Source organism: Phalacrocorax aristotelis, chromosome 1, assembly GCF_949628215.1.
Source record: "Phalacrocorax aristotelis chromosome 1, bGulAri2.1, whole genome shotgun sequence".
Taxonomy (NCBI): domain Eukaryota; kingdom Metazoa; phylum Chordata; class Aves; order Suliformes; family Phalacrocoracidae; genus Phalacrocorax; species Phalacrocorax aristotelis.
The window spans coordinates 59,369,027-59,388,950 of NC_134276.1; the positions used below are offsets into that span (position 1 = coordinate 59,369,027).

The following is a 19,924-nucleotide window of genomic DNA, read 5'->3' on the forward strand; positions in this document are numbered from 1 at the left end:
TGTGGTCAAACTGGCCTGTTGTACTAGGTATCTTTTTAAAATACATTTTAAAATGTTTGTGGTATAATGAAAGCATAATTTTGTTTGATGTTTACATGTAAAGGTATCTGCAAGAATATGCATCTTTGTTATGCAAAAGTTTTTAATAAGCACAATGTAAATTTCTGCAAAGTGTAGTCTGTTTTTTGTGGAAATCCCCATTTTATTTATATTGCCTTGGATAGTAGTCAGTCTGAAAGTGACAAACTCGCTACATTTGAAATGAGAAGTTTGATTCACTTGAATACACACTTCGTTTATGCCTGTACTTACCATATTTTACTAACATAAAAGCAATGTTTCTATATTTTATTTTCTCTCTAAAATAACAACATGCCTTATTAAGAGCTTTTCAGAGAAATGCTCTATGAAGAGAGGTTTTAGCCTTTATTAAAATAGAGTGAAATCTCTGAACTGTGTCACTGCAACAGACATCTTTGGGATGAGAGTATTTGCAAAGATTAATAAGTGAAGACTACTCATTTCGTACATTTTCTCTTCGTCAAGTCGAAAAAAGATCCAACCTTTGAAAGAGCCATTCAGAGAAGGAGATCATTCTAAATTCTCTGTCAGGCCCTCACTAGCTCCAGGTCTCTGACCATCAGTCTTTGGGACCTAGCAAAGCTCACTACAGATAATTTTTTTACCTCTGGTGGCCTCCATTTTTTTCCCCCCAAATGAAGCAGAGTTGTGTCTTGAGGAAGGGAACAGTAACATTTCAGTCTCCTCCTGGCATGCAGTCAAGAGTTTGCCAGGTGCCAGAGTGGTGCCAGAAGCAACAAAGTCCTGCAGCTCAGATGTAGCCAGAATCAGGTTTGTTTCTGGGGACGTCTTTCTTCACTGACTGTAAAAGTAATGTAGGTAGGTGATTCTCACTTAGTGCTAAAGGTAACTTCTGTGGAAAATACCCTCTCTGCTGGAGTCATGTAACTTAGCTGCATGGGTTTGTGGTAGTGTGTAGGCATTTGCATAGGTCAGTGTGATGGGGGAAGTAATCACAGGGAAGGGCCTGGGTATGGTTTTCAGTGTGTAGATTAATAATATCTTTAAATATTTGGTCTTTCCTGTTTAGGTGAACTCACACCAAACTTAATTTTTGTCATTATTCCAAAGACCTCTTAAATGCAATGAGCTGCAAATCCTACCCAGACCATCCTATAAAAATATAAATCTATTTAAAAGTGCTTAATATTTTAGGATTAAGGAGCATCTTAGAAGGACTAACCAGTGTTGAAAACTCTTCAGTGGCTTTATCATTAACAAAACAACCCTGTGGCATGCTCCAGTGGGATGAGTCACTCATACTGTTTTCAAGTTTAGTGAAAGTTCATTGAAATTCAGTGACATACATATTTTTAAAAGGTTTAAAAAAGTGTGTGTGGCTCCTGGAAGAGAATAACTAGGCTTTTGAACTCTCCTAGGCAAGAGTACTTTATTTTTAGCAAAATAATGTACAGAAGTCTGTAGGTCTCTTCCATCTTGAATTGCACTATGGATGTACAGAAAAAAGCAAGTGGATAGACACTGCCCTCCTCGGCTAAAGAGGACATAAAAAAGTAATTCTGGATTTGGATGGAAACTAGGTGGATGCTGAGGTTGAAATCGGAAAAGCTATATGCAGTCAACTGCCTTTTGGCTTGCTGTCTTCTTGGGGGCAGGTCGGAAGGGTGACCTTTTATAGCTGTGTCTCATTTTGTCTGAGGAGTGTGCCTGACATCTTGACCCTGCAGGGGAGGTCATGCCTTGTGAGGTCAGCTGGAAACAAAACAGCAGCCCGGCTGAGTTTATGGGCATGTTAGCCAGGCAGCTGGTTTGTCATAGTGTATATATGTCAGTCTGTGTTCTGCTTTCACTCAGGCTTCTCACAGTCTGCCTGGTGAAGAGGCAGCCAAACCACTCTGCTGCTGGAAGGACAGCTGCCGAGCGTGCAGGGGCAGCTCTGCCTGGCAGCAGCATGCTCAGAAGAGGTGTTTACACTACCAGCATGCATGTGTTCATTCTTGTCTATGTTCTCAGGCTGGCTGCAGCTGCAGGGGGATAAACATTTGGACATGAATGCCCCAGTGAAAAGTTGCACTAAACTGTGGTTTGCGAGAGGCAGTGGGCCACTCTGCTGTGCTGCGTTCCCCTGGTGCGTCGGTTTCTGTCATAGGAAGCACCTGACTCTATTTTTGTTTTCTCCCCTTCTGTACTGTTGTTTTCAGCTAGAGATGAGTGGCTTGCATTGGTTTCCCTCAGATGGGTGAGTACTTCCACGGCTCCAGCTTTTACTGAAATAAATGCTTGGTTCCCTCCAGGGTCTTTTTCTGCTATTCTGAAATTTGGGGAGTGAAGATGATCATTTTAGTTGCATTATGTTGTGTTAAAGCTATTTTTGAGTAGTTAAAAGCTAAGCCAATGTACTTTGTGTCTGAGGATAAGGCAGAGTAGGCATGTGGTCTCTTACAGCGCCTTCACTAACTGGTGGTAAGCCTTAGAAGGAATGAGCTTGATCACTTGCAACAGTGTGGGAGTGCAGCACTGAACGGATTGTCTTCATGCTGTTGCTTTTGTAGGAGTAACGTACTACTGAGTCTTTCTCTTTTGGTGGTTTAGTCATCATAAAGAAAAGTATGTTTTGCCTGTCCACTCACCGTGTAATATAAGCTTTGTGCAGCTGATAGAATGCTATCATGATGGCATGCAGCAGGGCAGAAGGATCACCCTCCACTTCAGCTTGGTAAGGAGTAGTTGCGAGCTTGTGTTCTCCTTCTGAACTTTCCATCATTGGGACCTACTGAAAAGACAGAACTGAAGCTTCTTGCACAGTCCAGTGCACCAGTGGTGCAGGAAGCAACTCTCCCACGTGTGAGTTTGTTAACTTATCAGCTTGCTGTTGTGGGTGAGTTCACATGCAGTTTGGGTTACTGTTCTCAACCTTGATGAAATTGTGCTTCATTTTTTATTCCTGTATTGTGTCGTGCCGTAGTGAAGGTTTAAGTTGTCATGGCACTGAACGCATAAACTTACTGCAATAGTTTCCAGTTTTGCCATGCGCGTGTTACTCAGAGGCTGTGTCATGGCATAGCTGTCTCCTCGCCCACTCCTCAACCTGCAAGTGAGTGTAAATGCTGTGTGCAGCAGACCTGAAGGAATGGGAACAGAACTGCTTAAGAGGTGTGCAGCCTAGTTAGCTGTACCTGACAGCCTAACTACTGTCACATTTTGCGTTTTCTTCTGTGTTTTGCTAGAATTTGCTGTATGGGCCGAGGAAGGAGTTTCTGATGTTTTCCTTTAAAAAAAAAATCAGTCACAAAATTGCCGTTCCATGTTTCTCCTGGTTTTGTTTTTGGTTTTGTTTTTTTGTGGTGGGGTTGTTTTTTTCTGTGGTGGGTTTTTGTTGTTGTTGTTTTCCTCCTCCTCTTGTACAGCCAGGACACACCCTGTGTCACTAAATACCCTAAAAATATACAGTGCATCTGACTTGCAGTTCATCTGTTCAGCAGTGTCAGCCTTTGAAAGCAGCAATACTTCAAAAATTAATTGAAATGAAAGTTGCATCTCTAAGGTGTCTGAGAGTGGGACAGCAGATACAGTGGTTTGTTACACAGGAGCAATCTCAGAATGTACGTAGTCTAATATTAGCTCATGGGAGATACCAGTATGGCTCCAAGCTTGTTGATGAAGCCACATTGCTTTTGGCAGATTTCTTAAAATGTTGTGTCTGAGTTCTCCTTTCCACCTCTGTTCTGTTGTGTTTGGAAGCAGCTTTTTGCCCCCCCCCAAAAGTAGATTTCTCATGAAAAATACTTCATAGTTGTTTAAAACCTGCATAAATACGCAGCTTTTTAATTTTCTTTTTAAAATCTGTATGCATTGTCAGGAGCTATGCAGTGAGTTAGTTGTTCCCGTTTGGAGGTGTCTAGGAGAGCTTTTTCAAATACTCTTTCCTTACTAAGTATGTGGTATGTCATATTTTTACTGTTAAACTGTTCTTAAGTCTCAGGTGCACAGGAGTACTGTTCTGAAACTTGATGTGCTTCCCAGGGCTAGAGTTAATGTTTCAAGAGAAGTGTCTTTATTGGGAGCTGCTTATACTCAGATTCTTCTGATGAAGTCTAGTACAGAAGTAAGGAAAATAGTTTTGACTCCTCCGGAGTTCAGAAGCTTGGACAAGCTCTGCTTAGTTACTAGCCTGAGTATATGTAATCAGAAATTAAATAATTAAAAATTGCTACATATCCTGTAGCGTGCCAGTGAGGTGTTTAATCACAAGTACCTGAAGTGAGGGTGAGCTGTGTAAGTATTTGAATTAGAATAAGTGCTGTCCTCTAAATTCAAGAGCACCTTGCTGTGTGTTGCATTCTTGTGGGTGATGCCCAGCCCTGGCAGGTAGCTTGCTCTGATGAAGTGACAGTCTTGTACTGTTGTTCCGCCCATACCACCTGTCTCTGCCATGGATTAACAAACACAATAATGTGTTGAGATTGTGAAGCTTGGTGTGCTGTGATGGAGTTGAGCTGACCTGAAAGGGAGCATTCAAGATGGCAAAGTGGCCGGCATAATCCAGCCAGCACAAATTCTTGCCGCGTAGGACAAAGCAGTGCAATTCCTGCCACATAGCAGTAAATCTGGTTAGTTAGGATCTCTGCAAGGCAGGGTTGCTTAGTGTCTAGGCTCAGCACTGTCCTTGGAGGGAAGTGGAAGAGAAGTTGAGAGTGGGACAAGGGCAGCTGATGCTATGAGCTGGCAAAAGAAGACACCCGAGCTGGCTGTGAGCAGATGATTTCAGAGGAGTCAGTCTTTGCACCTGATACACAGATGTGGCACTCTGTCGTATCTCTTTGTGCTTTCTCTGTTACATGAAAAATTCCAAAGGACGCATACTACCCACCTGCTCCATGAAGGCTGAGTATCGATGTGTCGCTCTTCTGCCCGTTGAAATGCATTTATCCTTTAGACTTGGAAAGGCAAGAAATGAATCCCCTTAACACCTTTTTCATCATATAGCAACTAGGTACAGTGCTGGGTCCTGTGACAGGACTCTCTACTTTCTGACAAACTATTAAACTACATATATATTTATTTTACACACACACATACTTACTTTAAAGAGAAGGAGTTAAAACTCCTAAACTTTATCTTGACAAGAAGCCTAGAAGAATAAGGCAGGACATATTTGAATTTCAATAATTTAAGCAGCAAGTTTCCTTATGTAGACACTGTTTTGGTAAAGATGGCTTTAAGAAAGGATGAGCCAGTGAGGCTGAACTGGCACTTGGGTAGCTAGCGTCTCTGACACTTTCATTCTTGCCTCCAAATCATGTTGGCTGTCAGTGCTTTTTTTTTTTGCCCTTTTTTTTTTTTTTTTTGCACTAGAACAGCTGGTAGATTGCTTTTGTTTGCTTGTAACTGAGCCCTGTGCTGTGTGGTGATGTGGGCCACCAAATTCATAGCACTTACCCAAACTGCAGAAATAGGAGAGGTGCACAGGTTGTTTTGAATAAGGTGCAGTATAGAAAAGAAGGGTTGTAAAGGTGGAGGGATGTGGGTCATCTCTGTATTTCTTCTTTCTAATCTGACAGCATATGGAGGTAACCATAACCAACTGGCAGCCCATGGCTCACTGATCATTCCTGTCTGGATGAGGTAGTTTATTTCGAAGATGATGGGATCTAAACTGTCACAGTTACTGTATGGGTGCTTGCTGTAGTACCTTTTAGTAGTGATGCTGGATCAGGCTTCTCTTTACTGCAAGACAGTTCCTAGCCTGATGCTTATACTGCCTGGTGCTAAGATCTCTGACATTTGAAAATGGGGCTTAGCCTCCAATAAGAAACAGTTGTGTGAAATGCATTTTGCATCTGCTGTGGTGAGGATTAATTCCTGCATCAATGCTGCCATCTACGGATCTTCAGCTAGCATAGCAACATATCTTTGCAATGGCAGAAAATAGGTATAACAAGGTCATCCCTTTATACACCTACACTACTTAGCCAGTTGTGTAGGATTACTGATTATGAAGGGCGAAAACCACTTTGACTCCCCCATGAAGGGAGGTACTGCATGGCATGGAAGCTTTGATTGTTCCTGTAGTTTTAGCACTGCACCCACCTCCCAATTTTGTTGTATTTGTCTGATATGTCTCCATCAAAATAAGAGACAATAGCAACAACTTTCTTACCACAGCACTTCATTTTTCTGAAAGAGTGGGTGTTTGTGTTCTAAAAGTTTTATGATTAAATCATTTCATGAAAATAAACAATGCCTTCTTTCCTATGTGGGAATAGGGAGCCTTCTTTTTAGCTTAATAGTTGATCCTTGAAGGTTATTTTCAGTCTACGTGGGGCTGATCAACTCTAAGAAAATCAGCTTTTCTGTCTGTCTTTACTGGCAGCTTGTGGGTTTTTTTCCCCCCTTTCCTTCCTCTTTCAGGAAGTAGCAACACCTTGTTTGTTCCTCGTGTTCAGCCATAGTAAAGGAAGACAGGGATGTGGAAGTCCCTTTGGAATTTAAAAGGAAATCCTGAATCTAATTGTAGATACACAGAATTGTTTGGCACAGACAAATTATAATTTTGGCTATTGTTTGCAAATCGGCTTACTGTCAGTGGTGCCCCATGTTACTTGATCTGAAGGAAAAAAATCTTGAAGTAGTCATTACATCCTAGAAACATAAGTTGTCTCCAATCTGTAGAAGTTCTGCTACAAGCATGGATTGCTACAACATTTTTGTTTTAAGGATTTGGTATTCTTGTATAGAAGGGATAAAATATCTCCCTCCATCATGAAACAAACTGCCTCCATTCCAGTGGAATTCTTCCCTCTCCTCATACTTGTAGGGCAGCTAATTATTTAATTGGGATGGGGAAAAAAAGGAAGAAAAATTGATTAAAAATTCTTCAAAGCAGTTGGAGATGTTACTAGTATGAGGAACTACCATGTCTATTGGGTCTTTTTGCAGAATAAAGAGTGTGTGATTGCTCTCTCAGGACAAAGAGGAGGAGGATAATTTGAGTAACCTCACAAAGGAGGTCTTGCAGTGACTCATGCTTTAAAGAATCTCCTCTTGATTTACTAAAGTAATGGACAGAAGTTGATGCAGTAAGTTCAATGGCTTTCTGAGAAGGCACAGTTGTATGATTGAGACTTTGAAAAACAAATAGGCATGAGACAGAAGACAGTGCATATAGAATAGAATCATAGAATCGTTTAGGTTGGAAAAGACCTTTAAGATCATCAAGTCCAACTGTTAACCTGACACTAACAAGCTCACCACTAAACCATGTCCTGAAGCACCACATCTACACATCTTTTAAACACCTCCAGGAATGGTGGCTCAACCACTTCCCTAGGCAGCCTGTTCCAGTGCTTGACAATGCTTTCAGTGAAGGAATTTTTCCTAATATCCAGTCTAAACCTCCCCTGGCACAACTTGAAGCCATTTCGTTTTGTTCTATCACTTGGGAGAAGAAACCAACACCCACCTCGCTACACCCTCCTTTCAGGTAGTTGTAGCGAGCGATAAGGTCTCCCCTGAGCCTCCTTCTCTCCAGACTAAACACCCCCAGTTCCCTCAGCTTCTCGTCATAAGACTTGCTGTCTAGACTCTTCACCAGCTTTGTTGCCCTTCTCTGGACACGCTCCAGCAACTCAGTGTCTTGTCCTGAGGGGCCCAAAACTGAACACAGGATTCGAGGTGCGGCCTCACCAGTGCCGAGTACAGGAGCATGGTCACTGCCCTGCTCCTGCTGGCCACACTATTCCTGACACAAGCCAGGATGCTGTTGGCCTTCTTGGCCACCTGGGCACACTGCTGGCTCATGTTCAGCTGGCTGACAACCAACACCCCCAGGTCCTTTTCTGCTGGGCAGGTTTTCAGCCACTCTTCCCGAAGCCCGTAGCGTTGCATGGGCTTGTTGTGACCAAAGTGCAGGACCCAGCACTTGGCCTTGTTGAACCCCATACAGTTGGCCTTGGCCCTTTGATCCAGCCTGTCCAGATCCTTCTGTAGAGCCCTCCTTCCCTCAAGCAGATCAACACTCCTGCACAACTTGGTGTCATCCGCAAACGTACAGAGGGTACACTCGATCCCCTTGTCCAGATCATTGATAAAGATATTAAACAGAACTGGCCCCAATACTGAGCCCTGGGGAACACCACTTGTGACCAGCTGCCAACTGGATTTAACTCCTTTCACCACAACTCTTTGGGCCTGGCCATCCAGCTGGTTTTTTATGCAGCGAACTGTATCCCATTCAAGCCATGAGCAGCCATTTTCTCTGGGAGAATGCTGTGGGAAACAGTGTAAGGAAACTAAGGCAGCTGCTTCACTGAAGAATTAAGAAATTAGAACATCTTTTTCTCAGAGTTAAAGGACTTTGCAGACTTTCTGTATAAATAACAAGAGGTTTTGGTATGACTGTCTTTTAAATTTTTTCTTTCTTTTTATTTTGTGCTTAGTGAATACTCCCCTTTTGTTTAGTCATCACTTTGCTTCAGACACCTTGGTCTGTAGTTGTAAAAAAGGGTTATATGGTGGTCTTAATGGGGAAGTATTTTTTGCAAAGAAATCACTTCTCTGCTGCAGCTTTTCTATTTTGTTTCTGTTTTGTCATGAACAAGCTAAACAATTTCCTGCCAGCAGCTTGGGCCTTAGAATATTTAGGGAGCTCTCTTTGGAAAAAGAAAAGATGAGCTACAGCCATGGATCAAAAGAAGGGGTGAATGGTGTCTTAAAAAAAACCAAACCCAACGGTGTGGGAAACAGTTTTCAAGTATGGTGAAGTGAGCCAAACTGTGAATAAGATGAACATTAAAACTCTCTTTACTAGTTTTTAGCCTTTGAAGACATGTTATGACAGCTGTTACAGTTGTAACAGATACAAGAAGAATTTGGTTTTTTCAATTTTTTTTTAACCAAGAATTCAAAAGTAGTTTAAAAAATGGCTCAGCCAAAAAACAATGAATAGTATTTACTGGAGAAGAGGTCTGAGGGGTAGCCAATTACTAGACTGTTCTACAGAATTGCACTTAAAATCTTGAACAGCAGGTAAGAGTCACATTTCAGTAGTTAGTTCCAACTTACTGTCTCTGCCATGAAAATAGGTCATAATAAATGAGGCAAAAATAGCTTACACGCTTTGCAACTCAGGTCATCAAAAATTGCCATCCTTTGGCTCTGCTCTGCCCAAGCTTTATGCTAAATGCAGATCCTGATAAAAGATCATAGTTTAGTGCTTAAATCAGCAGGGAGCTGGGAGTGAGGACCCTCTTCAGTCCATGACATAAGATGTGCCCTTGCGTTGCTTAGGTGTGGACTGGGTGACATGCGTAGTATATGGAATCGGGGTTTCTGTCCTGGAACATGGGAACTCGTAGTGCTGCGGGGGATCAGATATCGGAAGCTGGCAGGGAAAGGCTGAAGCTCTCATTCGCCTGTGGTGCCCGCTTCTCCATCGCCAGCACAGACAGTCAAACTTGTCTGTGCAAATGGTTCTGGGAGGCTGATGCTACCTTGTGCCTCTCTCTGCAGTTCCTTTACACCAGAAACGTGAAACAGGTGAAGTTATGGAAGCCACAAGTTCAGGTAGGACTTGCACACTTTGAAAAGAAAATATTTCTCATGTGAAGTAAGAATAGCTATGAAATTAATCACGTTCAAAAGCCAGTCAGACATGAGGCTACCAGGTTTTTTTCCAGTTTTCTGATGATACAGAGAGATTGGGCAGGATGTAGTTGAGTTAGTTGTGACAGCACCACTCCATCTGAGAGGCAGATTGCTTTCAAGACTATCTCAGCTAACAATGCAGTCACCCCACATCTGCTTCTTTGCTTTTTGTCATTGCTTTCTGGCCTGGGGATAGCTTTTGGGATTGTTGAAGCGCATCCACTAAACCCTGATAAGAAACAGTCAATCAATAAGTTGTCCTTATTCTCTTGCAATTCTTAAATGAACTGATTTTCCCTGTGGTGTGAGACAAAATACCTTTCTGTGTTTTAAACTTTTGTTCATTTTTTTTACATTTTTACTTATGTATCTTGTACACTTAGGAAAATAAAATTGATTCCATAAAGGAATGCTCAGCAGTAAGCTCTGCTTTTCTGTGGAAAGCTTTTCTGTCACTTGTCACCATGAGTTTTATCAAGGGCTTGACGAGAGAGGTGGTTCTGTGTTTGTTTTGCCTTCCCTTAATGATCCTTTTCTATAATGGAATGTTAATTTGGTGCTGTCTTTCCTCATGCTATGGCTCTTAGTCTGTGGTCACCACCAGCTCTTTTCACCTTTTGATGAAAACAGTGTTTTGGTAGCTGTGTTCTCTGCCAGAATTGTGAAAGAAGATTCACGCAGCCCATGTGGCTGAAACAGTATAACATCCTGTGCCTTCCCTCTCTTCTTTTTAAGATTCCCCTCAGAATTCATCCCAGATTCCTACATCACCTGCCAGAAAATCAGCCTGCTGGTGTTTTCATCTAAACACTCATAATTCTAGAACTGGGGCATATCTGTGCCTCCTGGGCATCAAACACACTTTTTTTTTTAATATGTATAAAGGTCATTCAGGAGGGTTTCTTGCTTCTTCAGTGCAATAGCTGTCTGTACAGACAGTCATAGTCAACAGCAGACTGAGATGACAAGGGAGCTAGGGGTAAACACCAGGCATGAGCCCCAGTGCCCATAGTGGAATCATTAAGGAACGTTTCCACTCCAGAAACAAGAACTGGGGTTTTATTGACACCTTGGTGAAAGTGGTGCTTTGGCTACAGGCCTGACACAGCATTTGCAGTAGCGGTTGTGCAGTCTGATCTCTCTTACCCTGAGCACTACATTCCTTCTTCAAGTAACTTATTTGGGCTGCAGTTAAGAGAGGTGAGCGTTTGCAATAATCCCAGTTAATGTTCATAAAAAATACTCATTCAAAGCAAAAGAATGACTACTTGCTTATAACTGGAGATTGTGATGTTATCTATATGCATACCTCCATCTTCTCGTCTACTTCTGAATCCCTTCTTTGTGTTGGAAGTGTGGGATGGGCAAATAGGAAGGACAGGGCATGCTTCACTCCTTCCACACTATGTTCAACCAAGGGGAGTAGACTGTCAGTAGGCCGTCAGGAGTCCACCTTACTGGGATTCTTAAGGTAAAAGTCTTTGTCCTTAAGTGCTTAAGTTATGCACTTCCAGACGCTTAGTATAGTAGTGATTATGAGAAGAAATCAAAGAGTAAGGGGACAGGATCAGAAAATGAGACCTAGTGTACTTAGACTCTTGAGAGAACTATGAAGATCTTAATACGTGGGTCAGAAGAGACAGAATAATGGTAGAGAAAAAATACTCTTAACAAATGCAAAGTGACACTTAATCAGTGTAAGGGAGCTTGAGGCACCCGTACTCTGAACTGAGGGCTCCGACTTGCGTTCAACTGATGGAAAGGGCTGTGCTAGTTCAAAAAACAGACATGGCTTCCCCAGCTGTATCCTTCACCCCACTGCCAGAGCCGTGTAAAGGAGGCAGCAAGAACAAATGTGTGGCTTTGCTTCACCTGCTGAAGGTGCAGTTTTATAGCAGGATTAAGCCAGTTGAAGCACAGGCTGTGGCTTACAGAGCAAGTGCTTGGCCCCGGCTGTACTTTCCTTTCTATCACTTGCAGTGTGAGTCATGTGACTTCCTACAGGCAGTGGTTATAGGGAGATGTTTAAAATGTTGGGGGTTTTTGGTATGGGTTTGTTTAATTATTTATTTTCAAATTTTTATTATTTAATGTTTAAAAATAAAGCATGTATACAGATATATATTTACAGGTATCATTTCCCACTGGCTTAAGTTTCTAAACCTGCTCGCGTCTGGGTGGATGAAAGCCAGCACCAGAGCAAGGAAAGCACTGGGAACATGTAGCTGGAAGGCAGAACTTTCTCCTTCCGTCACTCTGTACCACAAGATTCGCAGCTGATAGCTTCAGCCCAGGTTCAGATGCTTGAGGTTAAGGCATGCATTGCTGTGGAGTCAGTAATAAATGCCAGAGGAGGGGAGCAGATGGGGAGCAGAAAGACTGTAACCTCTGAACTGGGATTCTCCACAGTTTATTACACCAAGGCCCGATTTTAATAACTGGAAGAAGAAGCCAAAATGTCATTATCAGGCAAAAGCTCTGCCCTACGTGGAGCTGTGCCATCTGAGATGTCAGACTATAATAATAAATGGATAATCAGCTGTTTCTTAACTGGTGTCAGGATTTGCTGAGGATTTTGAGGGCATTTTTGAAATGTGGCAATGCTCCGTTTTCACAATAATTAAGATACTTACCTCAGCATTGCAGTTGGCACATGAAGTCTATTTGCCATCGCACCTCTCAGATAGGCACATACGCGTGCACACAGAATACACAGTTGGGGAACATTAGTTAAGAGAAAAAAGGCAGCGGGAGGTAATTTGACAAAAAATGTTATCAGTGGTTGAATGTACCTGGAAGCAAGGTGGTACACCTTTGAAAGGGCTTCCCTGAGAGGAGCTGCCCCTTTCAAATTCAGAAAATACCAAGTCACATTTGTAATTGCAGGCTGTCACCACTTTCACACTTACCTTTTTTAATTGGTTTTATTAAGTGGAAAGTACCAATCATGACATTATTAGAGATCTGTGAACTAAGTGTAGTTATTCAGATTAGAATGTGGTTTTATTTAAGGGGAGAGAAGCTGGTCTACCCTGCAGCAGGATTTATCTCTGCAGTCAGTATTCTGTATGCAGTTTATGTTTATGGGAGGTAAACATTACTTGTGTCCTTGCCAACATTACTAAGTATTGCCAGCTGTTTTAACCCTTTTTAAAGATAAATGAGCTATAATTGGATTTCTGTACTGGGTAATTTTAAAGAAGGGTTATTAGAAGAAGCAGTAATTGTTTTGAAGAAACCGCACAATAGGCGTATTATTATGAGACGTTGCCTCTCTCTGAATGATTTAGTATTTGTCAGTCAGAATCAGGGTAGCAGATTAGACAGAAATGTGCTTTGATGTGGCAAGTCCCATTATTTTTATTATGTATGAGGACACAGAAATGGTAGTGAAGTTTGGGTTGGGGGGGGGTTGTGATGCTACCGAGAGTTGCTTTGAACCAACATTGTGAACTTCTAAAAATTAAATTGAAAGAAGAGAAAATTTATTATTATCTTTTATATTTCTACAAAACTTTTAAAAATAAAATCAGACACCATTTTTGTCTGCAATAATAGACTTCTAAAAAATAAAATAGTTTAAAATTTTAATCTGAAATTGTTTCTCTATGCAGCTAGTTTCTCTAGGAGGGAGGTAGATATTAAGAGTGGAAAACTTGTTCGTTTCAATAGAATTTTAACCACTCTGTTGGTAATCATTGCTTCATGCCTGTTGCAAAATATTGAAAGGTTGAAACTGAAGCCAAATGGGGAGAACAAATTGTCATGTAGCCCACAGTATTTCATTTGCTTGGTGTTGTTACCAAAGGCCATCAAGTGTTTTTTGGGAAGCACAGCTAAGAGTACTCAAAGAGTAAAATATTAAATTTTCAGATTAAGGGATATTTTTATTTCACCAGTTTGTTCGAACAAATAAAATACCGGTTTACTTTTCTTCTGAGGTATTTGTGGGTTTTGTAGCACTAGTACTTAAGCTTTTATGTATGAAGCACAGAAATCACTAAAAATGTTTAGCCATTTTTCCCAAGTTCATGTAGCATTCCTGGGTTGTTATATTATTGAGTGTTTGTTGCCATCCTAAACGGCCTTAAAAAGTGGGAGTTTTTTCAAATTCATATTCTAATTCCTTGTTTTCTTCCAACCACTTCTTGATCACAGGTTTTTCTCAGAGGGACCACTGCTTGATTCTCTCACAGATTTTAGGATAGTTCACTGTTACGTTCTCTATGGCTAGTATTTTGCTTGCATTTTTTTCATTATTATTCTCCACAAAGCCTTATCATTAGTTTGTACACTTTCATTCTGCTCATAACAAAAATTCATTAATTTAAGTTTAACTTAGTCACTTTTATCTTTTTGATTTGAAAGAATACTAAATCTTTTTGCAGAAAAAGAATTATGACTCACCTTTTATCTTACTGGTATTGGCAGTTGGAAAAGCAAAAAATAATATACTAAGTGTTTTGCACCAAGGAGAAGACAGTTCTTTCTGGATTCCAGTAAGAAAGGCACACTTGCAAGGCAGATACCTATTCATTAATAGCCCAGAAAAGCTGATAGTAAGTTACAAAATCTTATGTCTCTTCTGATGCTGGAAACTCCGAGATGTTACAGCATTGGCTGGACAGGTCAGGGACCGCATACGGCGCAGACCCCATCCATGGTGAGGTTCACCAGCTCTGAGATCACTAGTGTTTCTCCAGGGTACAGATTCACCAGTTACTGACAGATTCAAGCCAGGAGTGAGGATTTAGCTTTTAAGACTCCCTTGGACAATATACTCTCTTATTAATAAAGCTGCAGTCCCAGAACTGTTGCATGTAAAAGTTCACATTAATGAGACAATACTCTATACTTAAGATTAAATGTGCATTGACTGCATATAGAGGAATTATGTATTGGCTGTGCAAACATTGATTACCTAGACTATTGATTAGATACACCTTGATTAGGTAACAGTCACACGGTATCCATGATACAGAGGCATACACCTCAATTAGTGGTTATGTGGATCACTAACTTTACACAGAGTAGTTGTCCGCCACTGGCTACTGCAGCAGATAAACAAATCATTATTGGTAAGTTTGCTTCTGCAGTTGCAAACATTTTGATTCAGAGTACTTTTGATTTTCTGATTTCTTATTGATCGAAAAAGTATTACTGTCCTAAGCAAAGGTCACTTAACTAAAGTAAAATTTCATTTATAGTTCTGAGGTGCTCTGCAGTTCTTGGTACATCTTCTTGGTAAGCCCTGACATTCTTCCCCTACCACTTGGCCACTGCTGTCATTGCCCTGTGTGTGGAAGAGTCCTGTTGTGAGCAGTTGGGTTATATTGTCAGATTAATTGGAATGTAGATCACAGCTCTTATTTGATTAGACCTTTTTTTGAGATGCTGAAAAAGTTGAATAGAATTGTGAAAAGAGAGTAGCAAAAACTTCTTCCACCAACGTGTCTGTGGCCAGTGAGGTGTACTTGTTTCCTGTTTTTCTTTGTGACCAGAAAGTAGCACCTTGTGAAAGAGCATTAGAATCTGATTTCTGAGACGTAATTTCAGAACTGAAGCACCATCTTTACGCCTTGCTAATTGTAGCTATTTTGACAGAGGATGTAAATTAATGAATAAAGATTGCTCAGCCTTAGAAGAACTGATTAAAACATTAAAGACAAATACTACTTTTGGTTTTTGTTTTTTTTTTAAATTGTGAAGACCTTATCTAGGCCACATGACAATGAGACTTTGTAGTTAAAACATGTTATGATACTAACTCTTTATTGATATCTGTTTAAAAAATCTTTTTATGGACATTTTAAAATTACAATTCTGATCATTAATCATTTAATTTCATCAGGATTTTGCAAGTTGCAGCACAAGAAATGCTGCAAAGGGATATATGATGGCAGTGGTGCTTGACTGCTTGAATAGAGATGCTGAGCTGTACAGTAAGTGTCTCCACAGCACCAGTAACCATGCTATTAGGAAGACAGGGCCATAGCCAGGGGAATTAATTTTTCCAAGTTCAGCTTCCACATGCAGTGGAGGAAATGTAAAGACACCTTTTACGGAGGCAGTAAAACCAGTTCAGACAACAGGAGGCATTTCCTTTACTCTAGGTTCTCCATCTGTGGTGGTCCTCAGCTAGCTGGTCTCAGCCATGAGCTTGGCGTCTGTAGGTTTGCCTAGCTGTGGACAGCTCTCCCTGTGCTTCTGGGTACGGACTGACTCCTGACGGCCAAGGCCGTGGGATGAGGGTGCTAGCTGAATGGCTGGAACAGTGCAGGAGAAAAAAAAGAAGAGTTGTAAGCTGCTCATTTTGCAGTCATCGCTGGCATTTGTGGTCACGAGTTCTGCTTACCACTGGTGGTATCCAAGCAGGCTTGTTTCAGAGCTTCTGCTCTAGCTTGCGAGTTAAGAGGAGTTAAAGAGGAAAGATCCTTCATTTAATGAAATTAATACAATGTAATCTGTTACATCAGTAACTTCAGATGCCTTCACCCCCACCCCCCCCATCCACAGAGCTAAGATACTTTCTTCCAGGTCACATTTTTAATAGTGACATAAAATGTGTTATCTTCTTGCAGGCCTCTTTCTAGATGTCCTGTCTGATCATTTATGTCAATTTTTGTCTAGAGCAAAGCCACTAGGAGAGATCTTGAGATGTTGTTAAGTGTTAGGGATATGAATGTGAAGCACTGCCCTCTAGCCCCCTTTTAGTATAAATAACATTATTATGTATCTATCCTAGAAGCTAGCCCTGACACATTTAAAATAGTTGGTTTGCCCCCATCTGAGTGAAGGAAGGAGTAAGGTTCTGATGGGTGTTTGGGATGTTTCAAATAGCTGGCATTGTGAATACACTGTATTTCTCTTTTTTAAAGGTCAAAAAAAAAAAAGAATTGTCCCAGAGTTGCCTTTACAGTCTCAGAATTTGTCAGGAGTCTTCAGTTGTCTCTTTTTGTCAAAAATGCCTCACACATGCAGCTGGCAGAGGTGCTTCGTCTCTTCCTGTCCCAGTGGGGACAATGATCTGTCACTGTCAATTCTAGTAAGAATTGCTGTAACTTTCCATACTTAGAAGTTGTGATATTAAGGCTTCATCAAGTCCGTAGCCCCTTAGTATCAGCAGCTGCTGATAAAACACTCTCTGGCTGCTTTGTAGGCTAGTAAGCTGAGAATAATCAGTTTTCAGCATCTCTATATTTAAAGTAGGCTGCCTCAGAGTGTCTTCTGCTAACTAACCACAACTTCCCTCGAAAGTTACATGCCACAGGAAGGATGAAACTGCTAAGCCTAGCTTATTAGAGGGAGGAACATAGCTCTCCTTGTGCATGGTATAAGACAATGTATACTTTTCTGGAGGGGATAGGATAACCACAAATGTTGCTGCCTTCAGAACAGGTGCAAACCTTGCTTTTTTAGTTTAGTCCTTTGCACAACATCTGTCACAACTGAGGAAAAGAAAAGAGGAAGAGGAGAAACTCATATTTCTGCACTGAGGAAAGATGAATGCAGCTTTTTGGAAAGAAATCTAGGCCATGCTTTGACCTTTCTTTATTTTAGGAGGATGCTAATGACAGCATTTTGATAAGGGTTTAAGTAGAGGACAACACTGGAAGATTTTTGAAGTTGTGTAATTTGCTAGTTCTACAGCAAGGGCATTGAGTTTCATATTGCTTTCTCATCTAACTTAAAGTTTTGACCAAATTTGTTAGTTGTAGGAGGATGTAGTTGAAAGGAACCTCTGGAGGTCATGTTGTTCAACCCTGGTAGTGCCAATTTAATCAGGTCTGTGTCCAGCCAAGTTTTGAGTATCTCTAAGGATAGAGATTTCATAGGCTTTCTGTGCAACATTTCCCAATGCCTGACTAACCTCATGATGAAAAAATGCCTCCTAATGTTTTATTGTTCCTTGCTGCAACTTGTGGCTGTTACTGGGTGTTGCCATTGTTTCTGAACCCCTTCCCATTAGGCAGTTGAAGACAGCAGTAATATCTCAGTCTTCCCTTTCCAGGCTGAACCATCTCAGCTCTCTCAGCCACCCTGCCTGTAGCATGTGCTGCAAGCCCCTTCATCGTTTTGGGGGCCCTCTGCTGGACTTGTTCCAGTGGATCAGTATCTTTCTGGTACTGGGAAGCCCAAAACTGGGTACAGGACTCCAGGTATAATCCCGCAAATACTGAATGGAGGGGAAAGATCGCTTCCCTCGACCTTCTTTCGAACATGGTCCCATACATATTTGGTCATGAGGTCACACTGACTCCTCTTGTTGTGCACCAGGAGCTCAGACTTTTTTTTGCCAATCTGCTTTCTAACCACCTCGTGCCCAGCCTGCAGTGTTGTGTGGGGTTATTCCATCTGGGGTGCAGGACTTTGCATTTGACTTACTGAACTTCATTAAGTTCCTGTGGGCCCATTTTTCCAGCCCATTGAGGTGCTGTTCTTTTTTATTTAATGCATCTGAGCAAAGTTATCCAAATTTGGCAGTCGTGGGGTAAGGTCCTGGTTTTGAGCCTTACCTGTATGCTACTGTGGTAGGAAAAGCAGATCAGTATGCTGTTGATCTCCCTGTGTATAGAGATGTCCTGTTCTTCTCTTCTGCCACCGAGCTCAAACACAGTTGGGTTTCTGTTGTTTCTTTGCACTTGCCTTCTTTCATTCCTCTATACTTTGGATGAAGTCGTGAACAGCTTTGATCTGACTGTTCACAGGAGAAGAAACTAGATGACTTGAAGGAAGGGGATTTGATGCAAGCCTATAAAACCAAGAGTAAAACCAAGTGGACGGGGTGAATAGTGAGTCACTGTGTTCACTCATTTCTAGTACAAGAAGCAGGGGACTTCAAATGAAACTAACAGGTGTCACAAGCAAAAGAAAACGGCTCCACACACTGTGGCTAGTTAGACTGTGGAACTTCTTGCTGCAAGATGCTGCAGGCACAGACATCTTATTTGAGTTCAAAAAGGGACCAGACAGGCCGATGGAAGAAGAATTGATTGAGGACTCTCATGTGCAAAGATGAGACATCTGCCTCAGGAACTCCAAAATTAGAAGTTGCAGGAAGCCAAGAGAGTATTCTGAGGGGAAAAAAATTGAGGAAATTTGTCCGAGCATTTACTACACAAACAGCAATTCCCCTATTTTTCTTCGGAAAAGGGTTGCAGCGTGACTGAGTTCATTTTGTGCCACAGCCTTAGTCTGCAGGCTACAGCTTAGGCAAGACTGTATGAGGAATATTTCACTCAGATGAATTTGGTGTTTTTCTAGTGATTCTTGGTCTCCATTGACCTTGTCTGTACTGAGTCAGCACAGTGGGATACTGCTAAGATACAAACCTTAGTTTGTCTTGAGCTCTTCGCCCGCTCTGTACAACAGACATGGAGGTAGAAGAGACAGAGTACATTGCTGCTTTTCAGTTCCTCCAAAACTGGTCGTGTAAGGCAGAGCTTCTCTTCTCCTTCTCTCCAATTGCACCCTATTTATTTTTCTTATGCTGCAGACTGTCTCCTTGTTTTCTTGGCGTCTGTTCATTTCTTGCTTACCTGAAAGCTTTTGACTTTCAGAACAATGTTAGACTTTAATGCAACTTCTGTTCAAAAAACCCCAAAACACAAACCCCTCAATTTTTTTTCTTTATACTAATGAGCTTGCTGGTTTAAGAGGAGTCATTAACCACCTTTAGGAATTGTATTATTTGTGGTAGCATGTTTACCACTTCAGACAGTTGCTGTTACTCTGTTTTGCTAGGAGATGACCGTGTTGCTGACAGGTTCCACACCTGCATAGCTTTCAGGGCCACAGCCAGAAGATTCGGGCAGCGATGCCTTGGGGAATACCTGTCCTCTTCGTCTGGGACTGTAAGCCACAGAAATTTGTGTTCCTCATCTTCTCTCTTTCAGTTAGACTTCAATATCTTTGAGCCCAAGGCAGCTGAGGGAACCTGTCTGAGCACTTGCCGTAGTAATCCTTAGTTTTACATTCTCAGCGAAAGAAAAGGTAAAGGCACTAAATGCTCTTTTGCTGAAAATGCATGCCTGTTTTGGGATTTTTCACGTGATGCACCTTCACTTGGTCATGTGTTCAACAACAGGTGTTTATACAACTTTCTTTTCTGGACCTGGACAGAGGCAGCCAAAATGTACCATTTGACCCCCGCCATCATTTTTATTTCTATGTGCTCTGTCACATTCTCTGCCAGGTAAGATTTTAGAAGGATGTCAACAGTGGAGACATAGTCTAG

At 41.5% G+C, this 19,924-nt stretch overlaps 1 protein-coding gene across 1 annotated transcript in view; it reads left to right on the forward strand.

Annotated features, from left to right (window-relative positions):
* Positions 1-19,924, forward strand: part of UBAC2 (UBA domain containing 2) — a 97,102-nt gene that overhangs the window by 24,276 nt on the left and 52,902 nt on the right. The gene's annotated exons all lie outside the window — the stretch shown is intronic.